The sequence below is a fragment of the Plectropomus leopardus genome, chromosome 5 (assembly GCF_026936395.1).
Source record: "Plectropomus leopardus strain MGB_pleo_1.0 chromosome 5, ASM2693639v1, whole genome shotgun sequence".
Classification (NCBI taxonomy): domain Eukaryota; kingdom Metazoa; phylum Chordata; class Actinopteri; order Perciformes; family Serranidae; genus Plectropomus; species Plectropomus leopardus.
Genome location: NC_142180.1, coordinates 4,213,788 through 4,237,710, shown reverse-complemented (window position 1 = coordinate 4,237,710; position 23,923 = coordinate 4,213,788). Strand labels below are relative to the sequence as shown.

At 37.9% G+C, this 23,923-nt stretch overlaps 1 protein-coding gene across 2 annotated transcripts in view; it reads left to right on the top strand.

The window, feature by feature from the left end:
* Window positions 1-23,923, top strand: part of tbl1xr1a (TBL1X/Y related 1a) — a 111,449-nt gene that overhangs the window by 28,955 nt on the left and 58,571 nt on the right. The window contains exon 3 of one of the 2 annotated variants that reach the window (XM_088077391.1): window positions 14,615-14,691. The gene's annotated coding sequence lies outside the window, so the exon portion shown is untranslated. Of the gene's footprint in view, window positions 1-14,614; window positions 14,692-19,660; window positions 20,033-23,923 lie in introns of those variants that run through there. The other variant, XM_042513136.2, reaches the window with a different exon arrangement.

Genomic DNA, 23,923 nt, shown 5'->3' with positions numbered 1-23,923 from the left:
AACAGTTGGGGAGGCCCAAGTCGAATGCCAGCACCACTGCCTCCACAGCTACAGATACCGAGGCAACTCGTGAAGACAACAAGAGTAACGTTACCTGCAGCAAGTCGTTAAAAAAGACTCCAGTAAAAGTAGCTCAAGGCTAGCCTTTTTAGATTGAGCATCTACCACCAGCTCACTCCCGCTGCCTGACGCGACCAATCTCTGGGCTGTTTCAGATGCATCTGAAGTCACTTTGTTCTGGAACCAGGCCTGCTGTCAGACTAGTCTAGCTACCCAAAAATCTCAGAATACAGCCTACCAGCACCCAAAGCTAACGAATGAAAATGACACAAGTTGTTTGTTATAAACCCATAGGCTACATGATCAAAAAGTATTTTAAAAAAATTAAAAAAAATTTTTTTTTAGGGAGTGATTGTTGGTGAGTGTGTTTACATGCACAAAATAGTTTAATTTTTGCCTTTATTCCAAAAAAAGACAACTTTCATTCCAAGCTCCTCACGTTTAATAAAAATGAATATTCCACAAATACTCCTGTTTTCGTGCAGCCATGCATACTCCAGTTATCATGCCCTAACTGTTACGTTAAAATATGGAAAAATAGAACAGCTGGAGCTGCTGCTTGTCATTTAGCTTCCTTGCATCAAAATAGGATTTTTTTTAGCAGTTTCCTACTGGTTGTGGACTTGTTGGACTGTGTGAGCTAAGCCCTTTCTCTTTCATTTCTTAAACTTCCTTCTTGAAAAGATTGGTGTTGTGATATTTTTGCATAGTCTTTCATACATTTTAAAAGCAGGTGTTTCTCCTTTTCTGCATGCATTTTCCCCCACGTATCGTACGACGTATCCATGACAACACACAGAGCCGACCTTAAATAGATGAGAGGCAGTGTGTCGCAAACTACTGGAAGTACTGCCTGTATGTAAGTTCAAAATATACAAATATAAATATGTGTACAATGCCTACTAGTACTAGTTTTATACATTGCATTGTAGCTTAAGGCACAGTTTTATATTTTAAATACTTTATACACTCAGCACATTATCCATCTTATAATTTAAATTTTTAGTGTGTTCTAGCTAATTGTCTGTCGCTGTATTTAATTACATTTACATTTTTGCACACTTACATACTCGGCATATTATACATACTTCATTTTTTTAATATTTAGATATTTACATCTTGTACTAATTGTTTACTATTACTGTATTTCCATTTTTTTATTTATATTTTTACATATTATTTTTATTAGTATATATATATATATATATATATATATATATATACTTGTGCTGGTACTTATTTCTACTTGCGATAATTCTCTATGCTGGCATCTGAGTGACTGTAATGAACCAAAATTTCCCTCTGGGGATCAATAAATTCTTTTTTTTGGGGGGGGGGGCATTTTCCCTTTACTGACAGAACAGTTCAGAGGTAGACAGGAAAGGTGGGAGAGAGAAGGGGGAATGATGCACAGCAAAGGGCCACAGGCCGGACTGGAACCTGGGCCACTGTAGAGGCCTCAGCCATACACTCGACCAGATGAGCCAGCGGTTGCCCCGACAATAAATTATTTCTGATTCTGATTCTGATTAAAAAAAAACCAAACAAATGTGACTCAAATTCCGAATTGACTGTATACTTGTCCAAATCATGCTATTATAGCCCGAATAATACAGGTATATCACAGGTTTACACAAAAAAATGATGCCGACCTTCTCATTTTCAGTCTTTGAAAGATTGCAAACTAAATTTCCCAAATGCTAGACTATAATTGCATTTGTCTGTTTCATATTTTGTCTTTGACAGCATAATTGTGTGTATATAGCAGCATGTGTGTGTGCGCATGTAAGTACATGTGATTATGCGTACATGTGCATATTGGGGTGTTCCTCTGTATGTGTATGTGTGTGTGATATGCATCTTGGTGTGTGTATGACTAATACAGCCAGACTAAAACAGCCAAGCATGCTGTTCTTCCCCTCCCCCATGCCGCCATCTCTCTCTCTCTCTCTCTCTCTCAGTCTCTTTCTCTATTTCTCTCTCTCTCTCTCTCTCTCTGCTTGTGTCCGCCTATCTCTACTTCTGCTCTCTGACCTGCATTCAGTCGCTCGGCCCCTGGCCTCATCAGCAGCTCGGAGGATGCTGCTCTCTCTCTCATATGGCTGCTACAATAAAGGCAGCACTGTATCCTACAAAACCAATGATGATGTCAGCTTGTTATTGACTCTCCCAGGTCTGAATGACTGAGCAGAGGATAGGGGGTGGGGTGGAATCTATCTATTGCAGTGAGGTGACCAGCCAGGCAAAAATGAGCTCCAGTGTGTGTGTGTGTCTGTGTGTGTGTGTGTGTGTGTCTGTGTGTGTGTGTGTGTGTGTGCGTGTGTGTGGTGTGGGGGATGGGTGGGATCCTGCAGTCCTCGTTTCCGCAGACATAATCTGTCCCAGTTGCTGCACACCTCTTACAGTTTACAATAAGCTCTCTCTCTCCCTCTCTCTCTACCCCTCCCCCACCTCCCTCTCTCTCTCTCTCTCTCTCTCTCTCTCTCTCTCTCTTGTTCTCTCTCTCTCCTCTTGTGTCAAGATGGATGATTCCATTTGAGTAGGGAGGCAGAGAGACGGACATCATGGCCAGTAAGACAAGAGAAGAAAAACGGAGAGGGCTGGCAATAATAAAGCTTAGAAACCACTTTCGGTAAAATGACCTTGTCTCCAAGACGGCACTCCCAAGTATATGTTGGACATTTGTAGTGTAATATATCTTCATCTATTTCTATGTAAGTATAGGCCAAGAAGAAGTAGTACAGGACACACTTAACTAGAAATAAGGTATTAAGTTTAATGAGCTCATATTTTACATGCTAAGGCTAAATGCAACACATACAGTATGTATTTTACATGAAAGCAAAACATTTTAATTTATTTTCAGCAATTAATTAGAAAAAAATGCTTGCTGTTGTTTACTGTAAGCATTATTGTTACATCAAGGAATTCAACATAAAGTATGCTATACATTACATATACACATATACATGTGTATAAATATATATTTATATACACACACCGCCATACGTAATTATTTGTTTGATTATACAGGGAAAAATAATGAATTTTACATTCCAATAATTGACCTTCCAGTGCTTTTTTTTATCATTGTGTGGTGATTCAACTCATATTTTAAAAAGTCAGTAGACACTTATATTGAATTACCTTATAACAATAACACTGACAGAAATGAGTGTCAACTTGATATTCGCAGTGATTAATTATGCAACCCAAGCATGTTTCAAGACTCGTATGTGAGAAAGATAATCGTATGTGAGAAAGTGAATAGAAAAAAATTGACTTTTAGAATAGCAAGAGAAGTACATAGAAATATACACCTGTGAACTATGTGTTCGAATGATGACCAGCAAAGTAAAGTACATGTTTTGTACTCAAATAACCCTCTTCCACTAATATGAGCATCTGCACGCAGATTTTTTAAACACAAGTAAACCCCAAAAAAACAGGCTTTAGACTGCTTTTCCATTGCTAGTTAAACAGTGTTGTGTGCAGAGCTCTGCAGCAGAAGAGCATGAATTTGTCTGTGTTTTTTTTTGTTTTTTTGGTGTGAACAGGTAAACAGAGGTCTGTGAAAATTTCACAGTGGTTATTTCTCTTAATTCATTTCTTACTTTTTAAGTCTTTCTTTAAACTCAGTGCAGACAAATTTGGATCAATGTCTTAGTGCTCTTTAGGTGGAGACGGGTGGTATTTTATGTTGACGTGTTCTTGTACCTCGCTGGTCAAGGGGCTAAAATTACCCACCCAGGTGTTAAGTTTCCATTAATGCGGATTGGAGCTGAAGACAATAAATACCCATGACCCCTGCATAGTACTACTGCATAGTCATTTGTCCCAGATGTGAATGCTGATTGTACGTATTACATTGAAAAGCCAGATGATAGCAGGTATTAGTGACTTCGATACAATCTGACTTATTTCTGCAACTAATGGAGTCACACCCCGCTGGCCGTTAGTAAGAATGACTTCACTTTCAGATCCGGAGTTAACCCCTTGGTTTCAGTGCTAATGTTAGCAAGCTAGGGTAACAAGCTTCCTCTGTCCAAGTGGAATAGAAACTTAACATACTGGTAGGCCCAAAGCATTGGATTTTTTAGGAGACAGGGACAAATATTGTGGTTACATTATGTAAATGTGCTGACTCTCATGTTCAGGATTTCAAATATCAGTTGAGCATTGTGGTTCTTTCGTTGCAGTTCTATTGTGTTTCAATACAGTCATCATAAAACATTAACAAGGTAACGTGCTCCAGGTATAAAACATCTTAAGTTAGATGGATGGAGATCCACACTTTTGAACTGCTCCCACACACTATTTGGAATTCACCTCAAGGTTCTTGGTCTGGTATCCCCTGCCTCAGAAACCTTTCTGTGTGCTCTTCATTCTCAGGGCTTCTCACCTTATATGTCTTTCAGCAGAGGCACTTTTTTTTACACAAAGGGCAGCTTTAGCTCTGTTTTGTTTAGCTTGTCCCTGAGCAAATACTGCCCTTGTAATGTGAAAACATAAAAACGAAAAAGACTAAATATGATACACAGTATGAAGACATTCTGCATAGTTGGAAATCAATTGAAGACCTTGTATGGAAGAGGTTTTTTTAACACAAAGGTGAAGAATTCATCCTAACATGTTTTTGTAGATGTAATGAGTCTCTGAGTCCTGTTACTCCAAGTTTCACTTAGTGCTTTAATATGATGTTAGAAAAAGTCTACTTATTGTGTTAATCCGACTAGAGCGGGACTTTTAAAATACATGTAAATGTATTAGTGCAGCTGAAATCATACAAAGTCGAATTTCTCAAATTTAGACTAATACACCTAGATAATATGGTTGGGGGTTGATTAACTCTTTCATGTACACGCATCAATTGGACCTGAACTGGCTAAGGCATTCTTCACGTGCTCCATTGTCCCCACGTCGGGCTTTGACAAACAGCATAGAAGAAAGCTGGACAAAACAAAGAAGAAAGAAAGAAAAAAAATAAGACAAAGGTATCAACATGTAAAGTAAAGCCTAGTGTATGTATGAAATGTACAGTGACGAAAAGATATCCATGTTTTCACTGTTTGACATGCAACCTGTTTGCCGCTCGCTAACTTGTTTGGTATTTGACGTAACAGGGTCAACCAGAAAAAGGTCCAGTAGCGACTAGCTGAAATGAAGCTTAACACCACCTACCGAGGTCGAGTCAGACATACTTCTTTATTAAAACAAATGTCCCCTGGTGCTTGTATACTGGGATGAGGACAGCAGTCCAATTAAATGGCCTAACTGAGCTATAACTAACTCGTAACATATTTCCATCAAATTGAATTATACACTGAACAGAAATATAAACGCAACACTTCCCATTTTCATGAGCTGAACTCAAAGATCTAAAACATTTTCCATATACACAAAAGACACATTTCTCTCAAATATTGTTCAAAAATCGGTCTAAATCTGTGTCAGAGAGCACTTCTCCTTTGCCGAGATAATCCATCCCTCCTCACAGGTGTGGCATATCGAGATGCTGATTAGACAGCATGAGTATTGCACAGGTGTGCCTCAGGCTGGCCACAATACAAGGCCACTCTGAAATGTGCAGTTTTACTTTACTGAGGGGGTCTGGGGGGGGTCAGAAAACCAGTCAGTATCTGGTGTGACCACCATTTGCCTCACGCAGTGCAACACATCTCCTTGGCATAGAGTTGATCAGGTTGTTGATTGTGGCCTGTGGAGTGTTGGTCCACTCCTCTTCAATGGCTGTGCAAAGTTGCTGGATATTGGCAGGAAACACCATGGCCACCATGGCCATGCAAGAACTGAGATGTTTTCAGCTTCCAGGAATTGTGTACAGATCCTTGCAAAATGTGGCCGTGCATTATCATGCTGCAACATGAGGTGATGGTAGTGGATGAATGGCACAACAATGGGCCTCAGGATCTCGCCACGGTATCTCTGTGCATTCAACATGCTGTCCCCCATCTGCCCTGAACAGTGAAAACCAGGATTCATCCGTGAAGAGAACACCTCTCCAACGTGCCCGACGCCACTGAATGTGTTTGCCCACTAAAGTCGGTTACGACGACGAACTGCAGTCAGGTCGAGACCCCGATGAGGACGACAAGCATGCAGATGAGCTTCCCTGAGACGGTTTCTGACAGTTTGTGCAAAAATTCTTTGGTTATGCAAATCGATTGTTATAGCAGCTGTCCGGGTGGCCTCCCTTGGAGGTGAACATGCTGGATGTGAAGGTCCTGGGCTGGTGTGGTTACACGTGGTCGGTGGTTTTGAGGCTGGTTGGATGTACTGCCAAATTGTCTGAAACGCCTTTGGAGATGGCTTATGGTAGAGAAATGAACATTTAGTTCACAGGCAACAGCTCTGGTGGACATTCCTGCAGTCAGCATGCCATCTGTGGCATTGTGCTGTGTGATAAAACTGCACATTTCAGAGTGGCCTTTTATTGTGGCCAGCCTGAGGCACACCTGTGCAATAATCATGCTGTCTAATCAGGATCTTGATATGCCACACATGTGAGGTGGGATGGATTATCTCGGCAAAGGAGAAGTGCTCACGAACACAGATTTAGACAGATTTGTGAACAATATTTGAGAGAAATATTTCTTTTGTTTATATAGAAAATGTTTTAGATCTTTTATATTTTTGTTCTGTTTATTTCTAATTATCACAAGGAGCGTAACCAGGGGAGGAAATGCGTGTGAGTAAAGATGCCACCACTCATTCTTATTCCCGGGTCATAAAATACAGATGCTTTTGCCCCTCGGCATCTGATAGCATCTAAAAGGGCACCCTTTAGCGCATATTTGTGATGCACAGCTGAAACACGTTGTAACACATGATTTATGTTTTGAAAAGGTTGCAGTTAGGTTTAGGCAACAAAACTATTTGTTTAGGATTAGAAAAAAGGTCATGTTTTGGGTCATTTGCTCTCAAGTATTGCTGCGAATGGATTTACATTGAAGTTCGCTGAAGGTTCAGTGCATCTCATAGAGACTCTAAAGTTGGCCTGTGTTGTTCATTTCAGAAAGCATCAGTTTTTGACACCTTGGGGATGAGAATGGGCTGGATTTCACCCCAGCAATTAAACACAGCCTCTTGGCTACATCAAATTTTAATTTACTTAGTACTTTTGGTGCAGAAATGTGTAACTTTCCTGTTATGAATGTATGTTAGTTCTGACTTCATAATTTGCAAGTAAAAACACATCTGGATATCTAGTTTCAACTCAACTAAAAGTTATTTGAAATGCTACTAAAACAACTGGCACTCGAGCCGAAACTGAGGGGTTTAGTTCCTCTTTGAAGGCTCGACACCACAATGTAACAGTCAGTGAGTGTGGTTACATGGACATGAATAACCTGTTTATGAGGCTTATCCTGGTTATGATCATGTTCAGGATATGGTGTTCACATGAGCACAGACAAATGGGGTTATTTCCATTCCGTGTATACACCCCAGTTTCTTTCAGCATGCTCCAGCTATCATTCAGGTTTCTCATAAACAGAATATGGTGTTTATATGCTCAAACACATAAACAGAATACTCCAAAAACCTGCTCATAAACAGATTAATCATGTCCATGACTGTTGTCCTACATCCTGCTGACGGATTCCATTAAAACTATCAGCATAACATGATGACTTTTGAACTAACTATACATCAAATAATTTATCATTAAACAAAATTTCTTAAGGACAGAAAAGTACAGTATAGCAATGAGGGTTTTTTTTTAACCCTTTGAAACTTGGATTGATATCACTTTCAGTTGTTTTCACAAGTATTTAAACCTTTGAACCGTGAGCACATTGGTTTGATTTCTTACAGAAACATTTGAAAAAGGGCAATGAGCAAGAAATGTCCCACAAATTACTAGATATAAGTAGATTTAGAGACTTTTTTTAAAAAAAAGCAAGGGAAAAATGAGCTATATATTTATAATGATCCTAATTATATATTTAAATTTGTTTTACAAAATTATTATAATATTTTAAAAGTTTTTTTCAGGTAATTTTCTCTTCTTCCTCTTGTTTTCAATGTGTCCCTATTGTTTCTTTTTTTTGTTTTGTTTGGTTTTTTTTGTGTGTTGCTAATTTTCAGGCAATTTTCTTGCACTTTTTACTAATTTCTGGGGTCATTTCTTCTCAAGTTGCTCTTAGCCTTTTTTTCTCCTTGCTTTAAAAGACAAATCAAGCCAATTTGCTGGGGTTTCAAAGGGATAATTGGATTTTTTTTAACGATTAAGTCTGTCAAATTATATTGACACTTAGCGGTTCTACAGTTCATGTTGTCTTGTGCTGTTTGTTAACTGCCATTTCTCAAAAATAAATACATATATAAATCCCTTTGGATCCAAAATAAGCATTTTCCCAAAGACTGTCATTACAAAATGTATTGGTTTTACCAGATCAAGTAAAGCTATGGTCAGTGGTGTAGTGGTAGTTGATGAGGTGGGCGTACTACTGGGTAGATGGGCAGGTTACCAAGGAGAAATACATACATACCCCGTATGCCTGTGAATACCCTCCTATACACCACTGGCTATAGTGGCAAAGCCCCTGAGTACATTGAATTGAGCAGTTGAGTTTTATAGCTTATAAAATATCAAGAGGAGAAATGTCATTAAGGAGTGACATAGTATTGCTTTAAGATGCTGAAATTCATTCATATGCCACATTATAGATTTATATGACACATACCTCAGTGTCTAAGATGTAAAGGATCATTGTAAAGTTGTTGAATGTCAGCTGTAGTAACCAGGCGATGTTGACTGTGTGATTGATGGAGCAACAATAGAGTTTTACAGCTCAGTGATAGAGGTCTTGCTACACAAACATTTGATGCATTGGCTGTCTGTTAAACTGAATACATTTAAATCATCTCTGGGCATCTCACTATCTCTGCAGTGTTGTGTGCTATGAGGATCTCTTTAAAAACTAAAGCATATAAGTGGCAGCTCTCTATGTGTTGTTGGGAAAAGTCATAATGCTGCTTTAAATAGCATTTCACATTGTAAAAGGGAGGTTTTGTGGCCTCTGAGTTCTGAGTGGTTTTGTATGAGAGACTTAAAATAAAGTGAACTCTGAAAACCCAAATTACTGACCTTTCAATACACTGTCAGGCAGTCACCATCTTTATAATCTTGACATCATTTCCTAAATAGATGGTCAGCTTTTTGAGAAAACTGATAGCACACAGGAGATTCTAGTGAATGGCTAAGTTAATTCAGAAGTCTACATTACAAGGAGTCAATTATGGTATTATTATACCATGATACTAAAACCTCTAAGAACATTCTAATCTTACCATTCAGCCACCAACATCTAAATGATTTTGACTTCGAGTCCCAAAAAAACCAAGATGGCGACTGCCGAAAAGCCAAATTCGAGGTTATATCCATTATTTTTATATTGTCTGTGGCAGTGGTTCAGAAGCGGTCCGGCCAGAGTCCATTTTTGTCCCTTGTCATTAGTTTGAGGTCCACAAATCAGATAAAATACCCCACTTTCAGTTTTATTCCACAAAATGTAAACAACATGTTGGCTTAGAACACAAAGAAATAAAACATATTGCAAGAATAAGTAGAAATGGCACTTCAAAAAATAAGAGCTCTGTGCTAAAAATTCACTGTAGGCCCACTTCAAAATGAAATGCGTGTTTACAAACTTTGTGACATGAGTCACCAAATTCAGAATGGACCTGTGACCCATTTTGAACCACAGCCCACCTGTTGGGAACTGCTAGTCTACAGTATTGTATGCAGCCTGAGCATAGATTTTAATAATACCTTGATACCAGACCTCAAGATGGCACCTATCATTCTAATGGAGTTGCTCGCTTGGTGCATAAAAGTTTTCTTTTTTTCTTCTTTCTTCCAGGTTTACTTCCCCATTATGCAGCACACTAAGTAGTGTTTCTCCGGCGGGTCCTGCCCAAGCATTTTCTAACAGCTCATAGACTTAAAATTGTGATGATGTTACAGCTTTTCATTTTCTATTTTTGTCTCCGGTAAAAATTTACAAATATAAAACAAGCATTGCTCAAAAGTCAGAATAGAAAGAGTAATAACTGACCTTGTTTGTAGTCCAAGGTGACCTGTCAACAGTTTTAGATGGGGCTTTTTCAAAATGGTGGTGTATGGGGAAAATGCTTTTTTGGCCGCAGTTTGTTTTTGTTTTTTTTTCCTGCAATGCTGCAAGTAGCCAATGGAAAAAACTGACTGCAAGGCTGAGTGGCTTTCCGGGGGGCCTGAGCCTGAGAGGAATACCTGCAGACACTAGCTTACTGGGGTGTAAAAAAGCCCCATAGTTATAAGTATTTAAATATATGCTAACCTTGTGAATCTTAGCTTACTGTAAAACTTCACTTAACAGCCCGACTATTATTTACTTAAATAACTGAACTGACTGAATGATTGAATTGTGGAGACTCTTAGCTAATGATGTGTGTAGCTAGTTGACAAAAGATTTTAAACATATATATACATATTATATGTGTAATTTAAGCAACTAAGTAACATTAACTCCAGTATGTAGCCAACAACCTGGTTTTATACATCCAAAGAACTGCTATAAAAATGAACTGCAGGGAGACCAGACCGAGCCTCTGATTGAGACAGGCCTTTATTTGTCATAGTATCGTCACAGTAAACAGGACTGGGCGTTACACTGGAAACTAGGCTTCTATTTGAAGTTCTATGGTATCTCAGCAGAGGTGTAAGGGTCAGCCTACCAGCAACTCTAAGGTTTCCATGTTAACATACTAGAGACCGTACTGCTAAGTTAACGGTTTCCTCCCACTGCCAGTCTTTTTGCTAAGCTAAGCTAATTAACCTGCTAGCTATAGCCTTTAACTTATGTGTTTTTACAGGGAAACTACCAGGGTACATCTAACTCAGATGTAGTAAAGCCTTCCAATATATTGATTTATAATAATTATATCAAGGTTACATTTGTCAGGGGTCTATATTACTGCTGGAGTCAAATATAAATATATATTTTTCCTTTGGGGCCTGAAACAGCAGAAAGGGCTTAAAAACAAACTAAACCTCCACTGCACAGTGTTTAGTCAGTGTGATATTAACACTAAATGCTGAGACTAATGCACTCACAGAGTCTGTGTGCTGCAGACCTTTTAAAAGAAGATCCAGTCTGTGGTATGAGCCGTCACACACAGCCTCTCAGTCCACTCTGTCCAAGTGTTCCCCACAGAGCAGCTCCATTTATGGAAGTCAGTCATAATCTGTCATATGACATGATTCGGATGTGTTAGACGGCGGGCAGAGCTGCTGCTGAGGATGATCAGACTATTTCAGGAGACAGCAATTTGTATAACTGATTCATTGTTTAGGTCATTCATCAGATGTGACTGTGGGATTTTGCCACAGTGTTTTAGGTTGTACCGAATTGAATATATTTTGGTCAGATGGTCAAACAAAACCAGCCTTGGTTCTGGGAAGTGATGGGTAAATAATCAGGAAGATAATGACAGGTTGATTGATGAGAATAAACATAAGTCTGCCTTTTTTGTATATGTATATTTCCCCCCACAAACACAGTACCTATACTTAGTAAGGTTTACAAATCAATTCCACACATAACTTTGCTGTTTAAAGGACCTCCGAGGAAAGGCAAATACCATCAAGTGTTTAATCCAAATTCCAATAAGGACATGGCTCAAAATTTTTAAATCAGTTATAGAATTGATTACACTGTATGGCATTGAGGTATTGGGCCCCTACTACAAAGTGAGAGGGCAAAAAAGGGGAAAGAAATCCAGTCAAAACCCTGCAGAGTTTTGCAAAAGTAATTTGCAAGTACAAAAAGGAAACCCCCAAACTCTGCATCAGTTAAGCAAATATCCTTTACTTTCATTCAAAAATCAAATTCTGGAGCAATGAAGAAAAAGAAGAAATGACTCCAAAAGTACGTAGAGATTAGTGAAAAGTGAATTAAAATTACCTGAAAAAAAGAGTAATGAATAAAAAATGAAAAGGAAAAAATTGGGGAAAGTGCTTTAAAAAATATAACAATCTGTAATCTAAGTTCATATGTGTATCTATGATAATTATGAATATAGTTTTAAAGTAATTTCCAAGTACAAAAAAAAACCCTACACGAATTAATCCAATATCCTTTACTTTCATTCAAAAATAAAATAATAAAAAAATAAATTCAGGAGCACTGAATAAAAAGAAAGAAAGAAGTAAGAAAGAAATTAGTTTTAAAAAAGTACATTCACATTACCTGAAAATTAGTATTAATAGTATTTATATACATAGTTTTTCCAAATCCTTTTGCCCCTGTACATTTTTTTCTATATCTACTTATTTCTTGTAGTTGGTGGAACATTTTTTACCAAGTTGCTCACTGCTTTTTTTCCCATATTTTGAAAAACAAAAAAACAGCACCCATTTGCCTAAGATTCAAAGGTTTAAATACTTGTGACTAGAAAAGTAATGTCGCTCCAGGTTTCAAAAGGTTAAAAAGAGTGACCCTGCCTGTTACCATTACAGCACTTGCTTGCCAAGAGTTGAACATAGAAAGGAATCTTTTCAGCCAGCTGGCCCTGAGGCTGGCTGACCTTTCACCTCCTGACACCACAGACCCCTGCCAGCCTCAGAGCACTTACATCATCACTCAGAAGATTGGACTAAACCAAATTATGACTAAAGAGACAGTGCTTTGTGGCAGACTGGCTAATCACAGTTAGCAATAAGAACCTGGGTAAGACGGGGACAATGGACAGACTGAGGGGACCATAGTCTGGCATTAGAGAAGGGCAGAAACAGGCAGATCTGGCTGCTCACAGAGGACAGACTGTGCTGTCATTGTGATGAGGGAGCTGAAGAGATGGAATAGCACTTCCTAACAGAATGTCCAGAATAATAGCGAGAAATTCTTTCCAAAATGTGAACATAAATTTTGTCCTGAATTCCAAAGTCTAACAGAGTGAAAGAATTGACCCTCTATTCTGAGGGGGGGGGGGTCTTAACATGCTGCTCTTAACAAATTACCCCTCAGATCAAGTTTTAATTCATTTGCCATTTCTAAATGTCCTACAGTAGGGGAGACTGGGGACAATTGCAACCCTTTTTGCTTTCTCTCAGTTTGGCCTAGTCAGAGACTATTTGGTTTAAACCAACTAAATTTTTATATATTAAACTCATGTCTGCCTGAGATTTACCTATAGTTACCATTTAAACATGATTACATATTACATGTCATTCAGTATTTAATGAAATGGAAGAAGTCAGGTGATACAACTGACCCCATGCTTCATGACACAGGAATGGTTGCAACATGTTCAAAATACATTACATTTTTATCACTTAAAATTTAGGTTTTTGTCTTAGTAAGCTTGCTGAAAATATGACTTGTTTTAAAATTATATTATTTGTTTTGAAATGTATTGTATGTTTTGTGTTGTATCCCCTAGAAAATGAGACACTTCATCTCAAGGGGCTATCCGCTGATAGACTTTCATCATTTAAACAATAATATTATAGTGTTATTTATTTGAGCATTACGTGGTCAGGCTCACACTTATGTGGATGAACTACTTCATACGTAGTCTTTAGCTGGCTTTCTTCAATCAAACATGCTAAGTTTGCAGTTTGTCCCTCGCACTTGTTCTAAGACCTGTGGTGTTCAGGCTTTTGATTCTGTATCACTTAAATTTCAGAATGCTCTGCCTGCACTCATACGGTCTGCTGAATCTGCGGTTTCTTTAAAAAGCCAGCTTAAGAAACCCTATTGGTGTGTTTGGTAACTTGCAGTAGCTTTGTATATTCTTTTTACTGTTTGTTTTTTGTATTCTTGTTGTGTCTGATTTATTTTTTTTTTGTTATGTACTGTGTAAATAGTTTTGCACTTTTGCCTACCTGGCTCAATTAGTCACTGCATCTTCTATGTTTTCTTTCTTGTTTGTCTTATATTGCCCTTGTTAAGCACTTTGTGACCTATGTCTGTGAAAGGGCCATAAAAATTCATTTTACTTACTTTTAATAATTTAGTAATATTTATCAAATAACAGATACTACGCTTTGTTTCTTGGGAACTCCTCTCCTCTGTTTGTAGCCTTCTTCCTCACTCTTGACATACTGAAAACAAACAGAATAAAATTTCTACTTTTAGTTTATTTATTTAGTGTATGATAAACAATAATAGCTTACTATTTAATAATGGATCATTACAATAATAAAAGCTGTTGCAGTTGTCCCCAGTCTCCCCTGTATCCTTACCACCACCATCTCCTTTTATAAATGTTTAATCTTTTTTTGCTATTTCATTTTTGGTTTTTTTGTACTAACAGTATTCGATTACTATACATTTTTTATACATTTTTAAATATACATTTTTTTGAAATTTTTCATTCATTTTCAAGAAAAGCCTCTCACTTCGCTCTGTCCTACAGAGCTACAGCACAAAGGATGAGCAACTGTAAATATGTGGTTATCTTACAGAAAGACATCATCATGAATTATTTATATATCACAGCCTCCAGTAGGCATATCTTCAAGATTTTGCTATCTCTTCTTTGTTTTCAGGAATTATTGCTGTTTGGAGTTTCAGTGGAAGACGACTTCTCATTTTCAGCAGCCAAAATCACCAGCACTGACACTGGGTAGGTTTTATAACTCAGGATTGTTTGCACACTCTGGGATTTATTATTGGTGTTTTCCCCTCCTCCCTCCAAGATCACTCCTCTGTCTTTTCATCTCCCTTTCACTCAGGAGAGTCTTTGACTGTCTGAGTTGGATTTCCTAGTTGTAAATGTTAATGTGTAACGAGGTGAGCTGGGATCGATGAGGATATTAAACTGACTCTCCGCTCTTTGTCTTATCAGCCTGATGAGGCAGAGCACACCGTGTCTCATTCTCATTCGGTCACACACAAACACACAAGCGCGCACATAAAAGATACAAGTAATTTCTTGCACTTTTTTCTTCTCCCCCTGTGCACAAACATAAAGCTCCTAACACATGCTCATGCAATATCTGTTTGTCTCTGTCTCCATCTCTGCCGTGCTAAATAATTTAATCATTTAACAGCAACAGCCAACCATGCTCTTCCGTTCTCCGGCATGGAGGGTAAATTATAGCTCCGTAGGTAGAGAACAGCCATTACTGTAAGGCCTTATGAAGACATATTATGGAGCCATGCTTTGTTGAGACCTTGTCATTGTCAAAGCTCTAAATATGCCAGAGGTGGGCTGAAGTATTACATGTCCTCTCAAGTGGATATAGTATAATGCTATAATGGTACGGTCAAGGCTGTTATTGTTCGATGTGTAGTCACGGGATAAAAAAAAATATATATATATATGTGTGTGTGTGTGTGTGTGTGTGTGTATGTATACGTGGGTTTGTGTGTGTGTGTGTGTGTGTGTGTGTGTGCGCGCGCGCAGACACATGTGTGTGTGTGTATCTATATAGTATATATATTGTTGTTTGTTTTGTTGTTTTTGTGTTTGTTTGTTTGTTGTTGGGTTTTTTTGCTAATTATCAGGTAATTTTCTTGTACTTCTTACAAATTTCTTGCCAATTTTTGGATCATTCATTTTAAAGTTGCTCATTGCCTTTTTTCTTATGTTTTTGAAAGAAACCTATTTTTTTAATTAAATTTCATTTTTATGGCAGGTTGCACTACTTTCCATCACGTATGTAATGATCTATGCAATTAAAGCTCCACATGACAGAAGAGAAATCCATCGGTATATTGTCCAAAGGTGAATTCCAGTGTCACAGGTTATAGCTGCGACTGTTCACTGCAGGTAAACATGTGTGAAAGAAACTCTGCTGAGCTGTCAACTGATGCCTCCTGGCTGGATCTGATGACAAGCGTTTGTTGGTTAGGACAAACGACACAAAGCTTAAATGGCACAGTGTCATTCCTTTGTAACTAGTTTTGTTGCATTCCTTTCAGTCATTACTGGAAAACACATCGTTGATGTACGTGTGCAAACACATGCACAGGTTGAGTAAACTTAATAAATCTACTGTCAGCATAATCCTGTGGTTTACGCTGTGCATCACATCTCTTAGTATTACCAAATAGAGTTGCTCTGTCAGTGCTTTTGGCGTCAGATGAGAACTTGCTCGGACAGAACCGGTGGCGTTGCCATAAACAGCTGACACAGAAGGATACCTAAAATGTCATAAGTAGACGTGGAAGGTCCTGATAGAGCAGCACCATGTGACGAGCTGGGATGAGAACGTAATGGCAGAACGCTTAGGCCAGTTCTGGTCCGGTTGAGGCGTATACATTGAAGAGTAAACTGACCCCCAACCACATTATCCAGGTGTTAATCCAACCTTGAGAAATTCAGCTTAGTATGGACTTACATGTTTACATGTATTTTAAAAGTCCAGTTATAGTCAAACTAAGAAAATAATTATTTTCTGACACCATGTAAAGGTAGTAACAGAGCTTACAGTGTTAATGTTGGGAGGATAACAGGGTGGGCATTGCGCTTTTGCTAAAACTCTACAGTATTTGTATTATAACATTGTTTTGTGATTTCATGTACTGAAACTGAAGTGTCGTCTTATTATTTCAGGATTTTAAAATTCCTTCCTGTTTGATGTTATAGTATTCAAATATCAAATTTCAAAGGACATTTTTATCAAAGTAAAAAGTCATTAGTAGCGGTAGTGGAGGCGGTGTGTTTGCTGCAGAGTGAACAGAGAGGAAGAAAACTCTGAGGCTGAGTGCTGCATATAGATGCTGTGTTGTGGTTTCCCAGAGAGTCATTACCCTGACAGTGGACTGCTTCGCCCTGAGGTGCTTCACTTCACTGTTTGCCACACTAAAGCTGGCTGTTTTTTCTCTTCATTCATTCTGCAGAGGTGGGACATAAAGCAGCGATATTACTTACCATGGCTGGGATAGCTGCATTTCTTCCCCATTTTCCTCCTCCAAAACACAGTCAAAAAGTGTTTAAATAAGAACAACGTCAAATGATTGCCGCCATCAACATGGTAGGGCCCTCTTGTTTTACAAACCTCCTCAGGCATGTGAAAGTACAGTCTGGGGAAATACACTGATGCCCCTCCCCCCACCCTCTGTATAAAAGTCATTACCCAACCTCCATTCTCCTGTTACAGCCATACTAATGCTCACACTACACACCACCCGAGGGCTTTCTGTCTGTGTGTGTTTGTACGGCCCAGCTAGGCCTACTCTGTGGTGTGTTTGTGTGTGCGTGCGTATTGGTGATCATATGTTGTCAGTCTATGCATGCATGAACGCCTGAGTAGATATTTTGTATAGTTGTATTTTTTCATTGTTTATGTCTGCACAATATGCATCTCTCTGTGTCTTATGCATCAGTCCAGAAAATGCCTCGCACTCCAGTCTCTCTTTATATGATGTGGTTTACTATAGTCACTTTCACTCAGAGATGGTGCTTCAGTTCTGCAACAAAGTTCCCGCTTTGTACCGCCCCTGCATTTTTACACAGAAGCAAATGATGGCGAACTCACGTCGCTCCAGTGTGTGATTAAATTTCTAACTTCTCGTTCAAATATGGTCATTTCTGGCCCCAAAATAGAGGAACGGCCAAAAAGCCAAACTCATGGCTTCAAAACATCAGTGTCACGTCACGAGATCATGTCGTTTTTTGTTTTTTTTTGTTTGCTACTGTTGTTGATTTAAGTGAAATGTAAGCATTTCAAAAAGATCCTACCTTGCAATGAAAAAATAAAAACAGGAATAAATCCAATCTACCAACTGAAGATCAGCTGTAATATGTTTCAGTTACTAAGTTATTTTGCAGACAGATTTGTTTCTCTGCCCAATTGGGCTACTTTGGACTGGCATCTAATGAACAACAAAACAGTACAACATTTTAGTTCATTATTAGGCTGAAATTATTTCCAATTCAAATCATCATTGGGTCAAAGCTCAGTGACAAAAGCCTGAAAGGCTGTTTAACAAAAGCATATAAGTGGAGACTTTTTATATTGAATTAACTTTATTTTCACAAAGTGGTGATGATACGTTTTCATTGTTGTAACCAATGTTTTTGGCATTACCTAATACTCATAAATCTGAAGACTGGATTTTTTTTGAGTATAACTGGCCTAAAATTCATTTTGATATTTGCAAGTTTAATTCTTAATAAGTTTTGCTGACATGAGATTGCCTACAAATCATACTCCTTTTTTTTAAGACATTTAAAAGCTTCTAAGTTTATTGACCCATTGCTAAGCGCCGCCCTCAAAAGTCACGGGCCAATCACATTTCACGCAGCTACACAATTCACTCGGACATCCTGCTCGTAGACCTACATAGAAAAGCATAAGAAATTTAGATTTTCCTGTGGTTTAATGTCAATATATGCAATTAGAACTTAAAAAATGGTCAAACAATGTGCATGGGCTAAACTCAATGCTGAAATGAGGTATCCTGAGAGGCTAGAGAACGGAGTATATTTTATACCATTTCTTAAACCTCACATAAAAATTGCAAAGTGTCTCCTTTTGATTAAGCTGTGGGGCACAGAAATCAGATAAACAAACAAGGATGTGTACATATGTTCGAAGGTGAGGCAACATTGTAAATCTGCTGAAAAATGACAAGTTTATGTAACCTCATACATTATGTCGTTAACATCGTGTATAACGTCACCTTACAGCTGCCATTGTTAGTGTAGGCAGCGCACCGATTATTTGTCCCAGTGAGCTAAGGGGGCGAGGCTTAGCAGTAGGTCAGTTAATGATGTATTTTATGTTGTGAAAGTCTTTTCAGTTTGGGTTGACCACAGACCTTGTTTCAGACTAAATAAAAACCTATTCCAGAAATCCATTAAATTCGACAAAAGAGAACCAGGAGTGCTGAAATTCTAATATTTTTCTGGTTTTAGGACTCATTCTTAGGGCACTTAATTACTATATAGGCCTATTTAGAAATTGATGTCAATTAGTTTGAATACAAAACATCAACAACTACATCAAGCTACATAATTTAGGTGTACAGCTTTAACAGAAATTGAACAAAAATGTATACCTTCCGTTTCTGTAGATTTTACCGTTAACAGCAAAACTAGGATGTCTAGAGCTACAGTCCAAATTAAGCTTTAAATATTAGTAATCATGAAATTGAGCTTTATATACACACGCAAACACACACATATGTATATATATGTGTATATATATATAAATGTATAAGCACATCAAAGTACAAATACAACCCCTCACACAGTCGCAAACTCCCAGACAGAAAATAAAATTACAATAACAGTAATAATGATAATAATAACAAATTACAAATAAACAGAAATACATAAATAATAAATTATTAATAATAAATAAATACAATTAATTTAAAAAATAACATAGTAAGCAATAATAAAACGAGATAAAACAAACCCTTCTCTCGCCCAAGACATGTAATCAACTCCTTTTTCTACATTCCAGGTCATGATGGTTCCACATTTTTCTAACATAACATTCAAACATAACATTCACAAAAAAATATTTTTATGTAAAATGTATATATTATTTTTGAAGAGTTACCGCCATCCTCAGCCCGAATACACCATCCTTTTCCATACTGCGACACCCATTTTGATGTTTATGTGACTGGAGTGTGCTTCCTGCAGCGAGCAGCTCAGGCCTAGCTCATTTTCGCCTGGCAGGTCAGCTGCTCTGTGTTTCAGTCTGAAGCCGTTGGCTGCTACTGAACCGTTTGGCTCTTTTCTCTACTAGCGAGCAAACCTACAATCTAGACCCAACTGTTCATCCAGCTCATTTTTAAGGGGATTTATCATCATATATGCCCGTGTATCCAAAACACATCGGTCATTGGGGATTCCTAGCACCGGTTGGCCGGGTCTGAGGGCCGATATAACGCTTTTTCGAGGTTTAATTAGAGCTAGAAAACAACGGTGGTGGAGGAGGAGGAGATTCCATATTAGGAGCACAGAGGAGAAGGCACCCCCCTTGTGTGATTTGGAGCTTTTGGTGAGTGTTTATCGTCTTTTTACGTTATTATTGCCGTTATAAATTATACCACCGTGTAGCGTGACCACGTAAGAATGTAAATACGAGGTTTTGGCGGGTTATTGCGCTGTTTTGAACGTTTATTTTTATATTTTCGCCCGGGGTGGGGGATGGGCAGCGTCAGCGCGTGAGTAGGCGCGCGCGCGTCGTGCATGTGTTCGTAGGGCAGTTCTCGTGGTCGGTTTGTGTTTGTGAGCGCGCCCTTCCTTCCTGCAACTACTGCTAGCTTTGAATTAAAACCACTTTAGTGATTTTTGATCTCAACCGTGAAGATATCGTTTAGCAAACAGATGTCAGGCTATCAGAATCAACACTGAAAATTAATTTGTTTAACCACTCAATTTAACTTTTTTACTTAACTATTTTGTTTGTTGTTGTTAATTTAAATACTTTTTAAAAAGTGGTTTAATGCTCGAATTTCTCACCTAATATTACTTTATTTACACCGTGTTTGAATGCACTTTGTGCCTGTTTTAATAACTACTTAAATGTTAAAATAAGTTAGAGATTTGGCAAAAATCATCAACAGCCATGAATTGTTATGAATCAAAACGGAAACTGTGGTTTCAGCAGTGTTAGCATTTTGTCTCGTAGTTGTACCACTTTGAGGTGTTATTCTCTGCAGGCCCATAGTTATTTCCACAGTTTGTTTCTGTTTAACCTTGATTGTCTGCAGCTTTCAATATTGCTTCGTTTCTTATGCAATTATGATCTACCATACATTATCTTATCACCTTTGTGCCAGTCTTGTTTAAATCTTTATACAGTGCTTTGCAGCTGGTTGTTCCAAAGGCATGGGCAGTGTGGGGGAGGGTTGAATACACACACAACACGCACGCACGCACACACACACACGCGCGCACACACACACACACACACACACACACACACACACACACACACACACAGAAGGGCCACTTGCCAACCTTGTGAAGCTCAACTCAATGACACAATGTACCAGTCCCAGATAAGCCTTCAGTATCTGTGCTAGCAAGGAAAAGGCTGGTACACACTCTGTTTAGCCAGAGTCAGAATTCACAGAATACCTGGGTGAAGACATTTCAAAAGTAATTGAACTAAACATCAAATATCAGTGATTTATTGCGGTTGTTGGGCACACTGCTTCTTCTAAATTCTATTGAATAGTTTCTATTACCCTGTTGCCCGCCTTAATGCCTGTGTGTTTTTTGGTTTTGTTTTGATCCAGTAGTACTGCAGGATTGCCATTTTTTTGTAGGCCGATGAAGTTAGTGTCGCCCTGGCTCCCCTGTCCAAAAGCCAATAAAATTTTTCCATTGAATTTTTTCACTTTTATGATGATGATGGTTTTGTTTAGCAAGTTAATCTTTTCATATTTTTTAAGCATGTTTAATGTCGCAGAACAGAAACCGACAATCTCTTAAGCTTTTGTTAACCATAGACCTTATTTCAGGCATCTAACTCATTCGAAAAAACAGTCGACTTTGAGATGAGGGAAACAGGAGTGGAAAAATGCTAACTCTATTCCACGTTTTAGGACTCATTCCTTCACCACACTATATTGCATATCATACTTAATGTAGTTTATGTATCCTACATAACATTGTATGAGGAAGTGTCCTGATGGAGTGGAAGTGCTGAATCCATTATTTCATATACTGGAAAACCTTTAAGTGCATTATTGCTAGTGCTGCATGATTTTGTAAAAATGTGTGATTGCGATTATATTGAACAATATTGCAATTTGTGATTATGATAAAATAAATAAATAAATAAATGATATTATGAGTCTACCTTCTTGGTTATCAAGGAAAATGCAGAGAATAATAATAGTTTAGAAGTGTGTATTTCTCAACTCAGAATGTACAAATATTAAGTAGAATAAGAAAAATACGAAACCTAACGTTTTTACAGTACTGTTTTAAAAATAACTTGAAAATAACTAATATTCCCCCCCCAAAAAATAAGTGTTTTTTTTAACTGGCTGAAGTTTTCCTCTTGGCTTTGGCTGCAGGTGGACTTTCCACATCCAAGCTATACTCCTCCAATAATATGGTGTGCTGTGCTTCAGGCTGCTGCTGCTGGTGAATTTCCAGCACCTATAATAATAATGATAACAATAATAATAATGATAAAAATAATAATAACAAGAACTTAATTTATATAGCACACCTTTAAATACATCAAAATCAAAAGCAAACACATAACAGAGAGACGATTACTAGTGACCAAAGAGCTGTTTGGAACTATGTAGGGCTGATAATGCAGTTTCACTTATTCCGAATGGTCGAATAATACTAATTATAAATAAATACAGATTAAAAAAAGAAATGGTACACATGGCAGATAGGCAAAGTAGTGTAGAAAGAATTAACTTACCAATGGTAAGATGAAGTCTATGGCCAAAACAGTGGAATCTTTGCCAGTTATTAAGCTGCACCGCCTTGATGATGTTGCCGCCGTTGTCCGTAGTGATGGTCACCTGCCTCCCCTCACACAGGTCCCACGCTGCCAAAGCCTCTTTCAGTCCTGATGCAATGTTTCTTCGCATGCTTTCTTCATATTTTTCTCTGTGCTGTCTCAGGTGTTGATACAAATTGGTCGTGTTGCTGCGGGACGTGGCGACTTAAACTTTGCAAGTTTTGCACTGCACATCTTTCTGTTCAACGTCAATTGCAAGTAGATTAATTGTGCAGCATTAATTATCGCATATAAAACATTGATTGCCACTTACCAAAAAAAAAAAAAACCCAAAAGAAAATTGGTCATCAGTCATAGAGCTTTAGCAATGTTGGATTTTTGAATCTCATACAAGTGTTGATATTTGGTATTTACATAACATAATATGTTTGTGTGTTTGAATAAACACACAAACATTTGTGGTCAATGGTTGCCTGTAGTTATTGTGGTTAATAAGGCATCAATGACTTCAGTTGAGAGCATGTGGAGTATATCACATTCATTTGCATTTTTTTTGCGATCATTTGACGAGACTTTTCAAGTAGGCTTTTTTAATTAGGATCACAAGGTGTTGTCTAGAAATATACCCTCACACAAGTGCAAAACATTTGTGCATGTAAGCTGACTTTGTCCTGTATTGAAGTGCAATCTATGATGTGATGCAACACCACTCGGCCTTTGTTTGTGCTCGTGCATTGAGGGTGGCTCAGCATGTCAAGCAGGGACACCTGCCAGATCCACAGAAACAAGTGTTTTGCATGGTCACTTACCTATGTAATCTGTAGATGTTACATATTAACAAAGTAATCATTTCCACATCTTCATGAGTTGTATGTTTCAATTGTTTCAAGGAACAAGCATTGTGTATGAACACAAACTTCATTGTCATTTGTTAGAAAAGCTCAGTGCATCAATATGTTGTGGAATTGAGGCTAGTGAAACTGAAGCTAGTGCAGGAGCATGGTGTGACTTTGGCTCTGTATTTGGGTGTCAGTTTGTTGTAAACAAAAATCCAATTCATTCAGACTAAAGGGGATAAGTATCCCATGATATTTCATCAATCGTTTGTGTTTTTGTGCTGTCATGATCAAAGCCTTCACCTGTTTTTCTTTTTTATGTTAGTTTATCAGTCTGATATAGTTATTATGTACCACGATTGTTATAATTGAAGCACTGAATTATTACCACACCAGTGTTTTTGATAACTTTGTTGGTAACCATTAGGATTGTGAATCGGTACTCAGTACCTTTCACAGTATTGACTGGATTAACTCAGTAACTGATTAAAGACGGATTGATTGAATTATACATGATTTGATATAATTTCAATATGATTTGATTTAGCCTAACATTTAGTTGACAAAGATAGCAAACTCTTTTTTTCCCCTTTTCTGTGAAATGCATGTGTCCCTT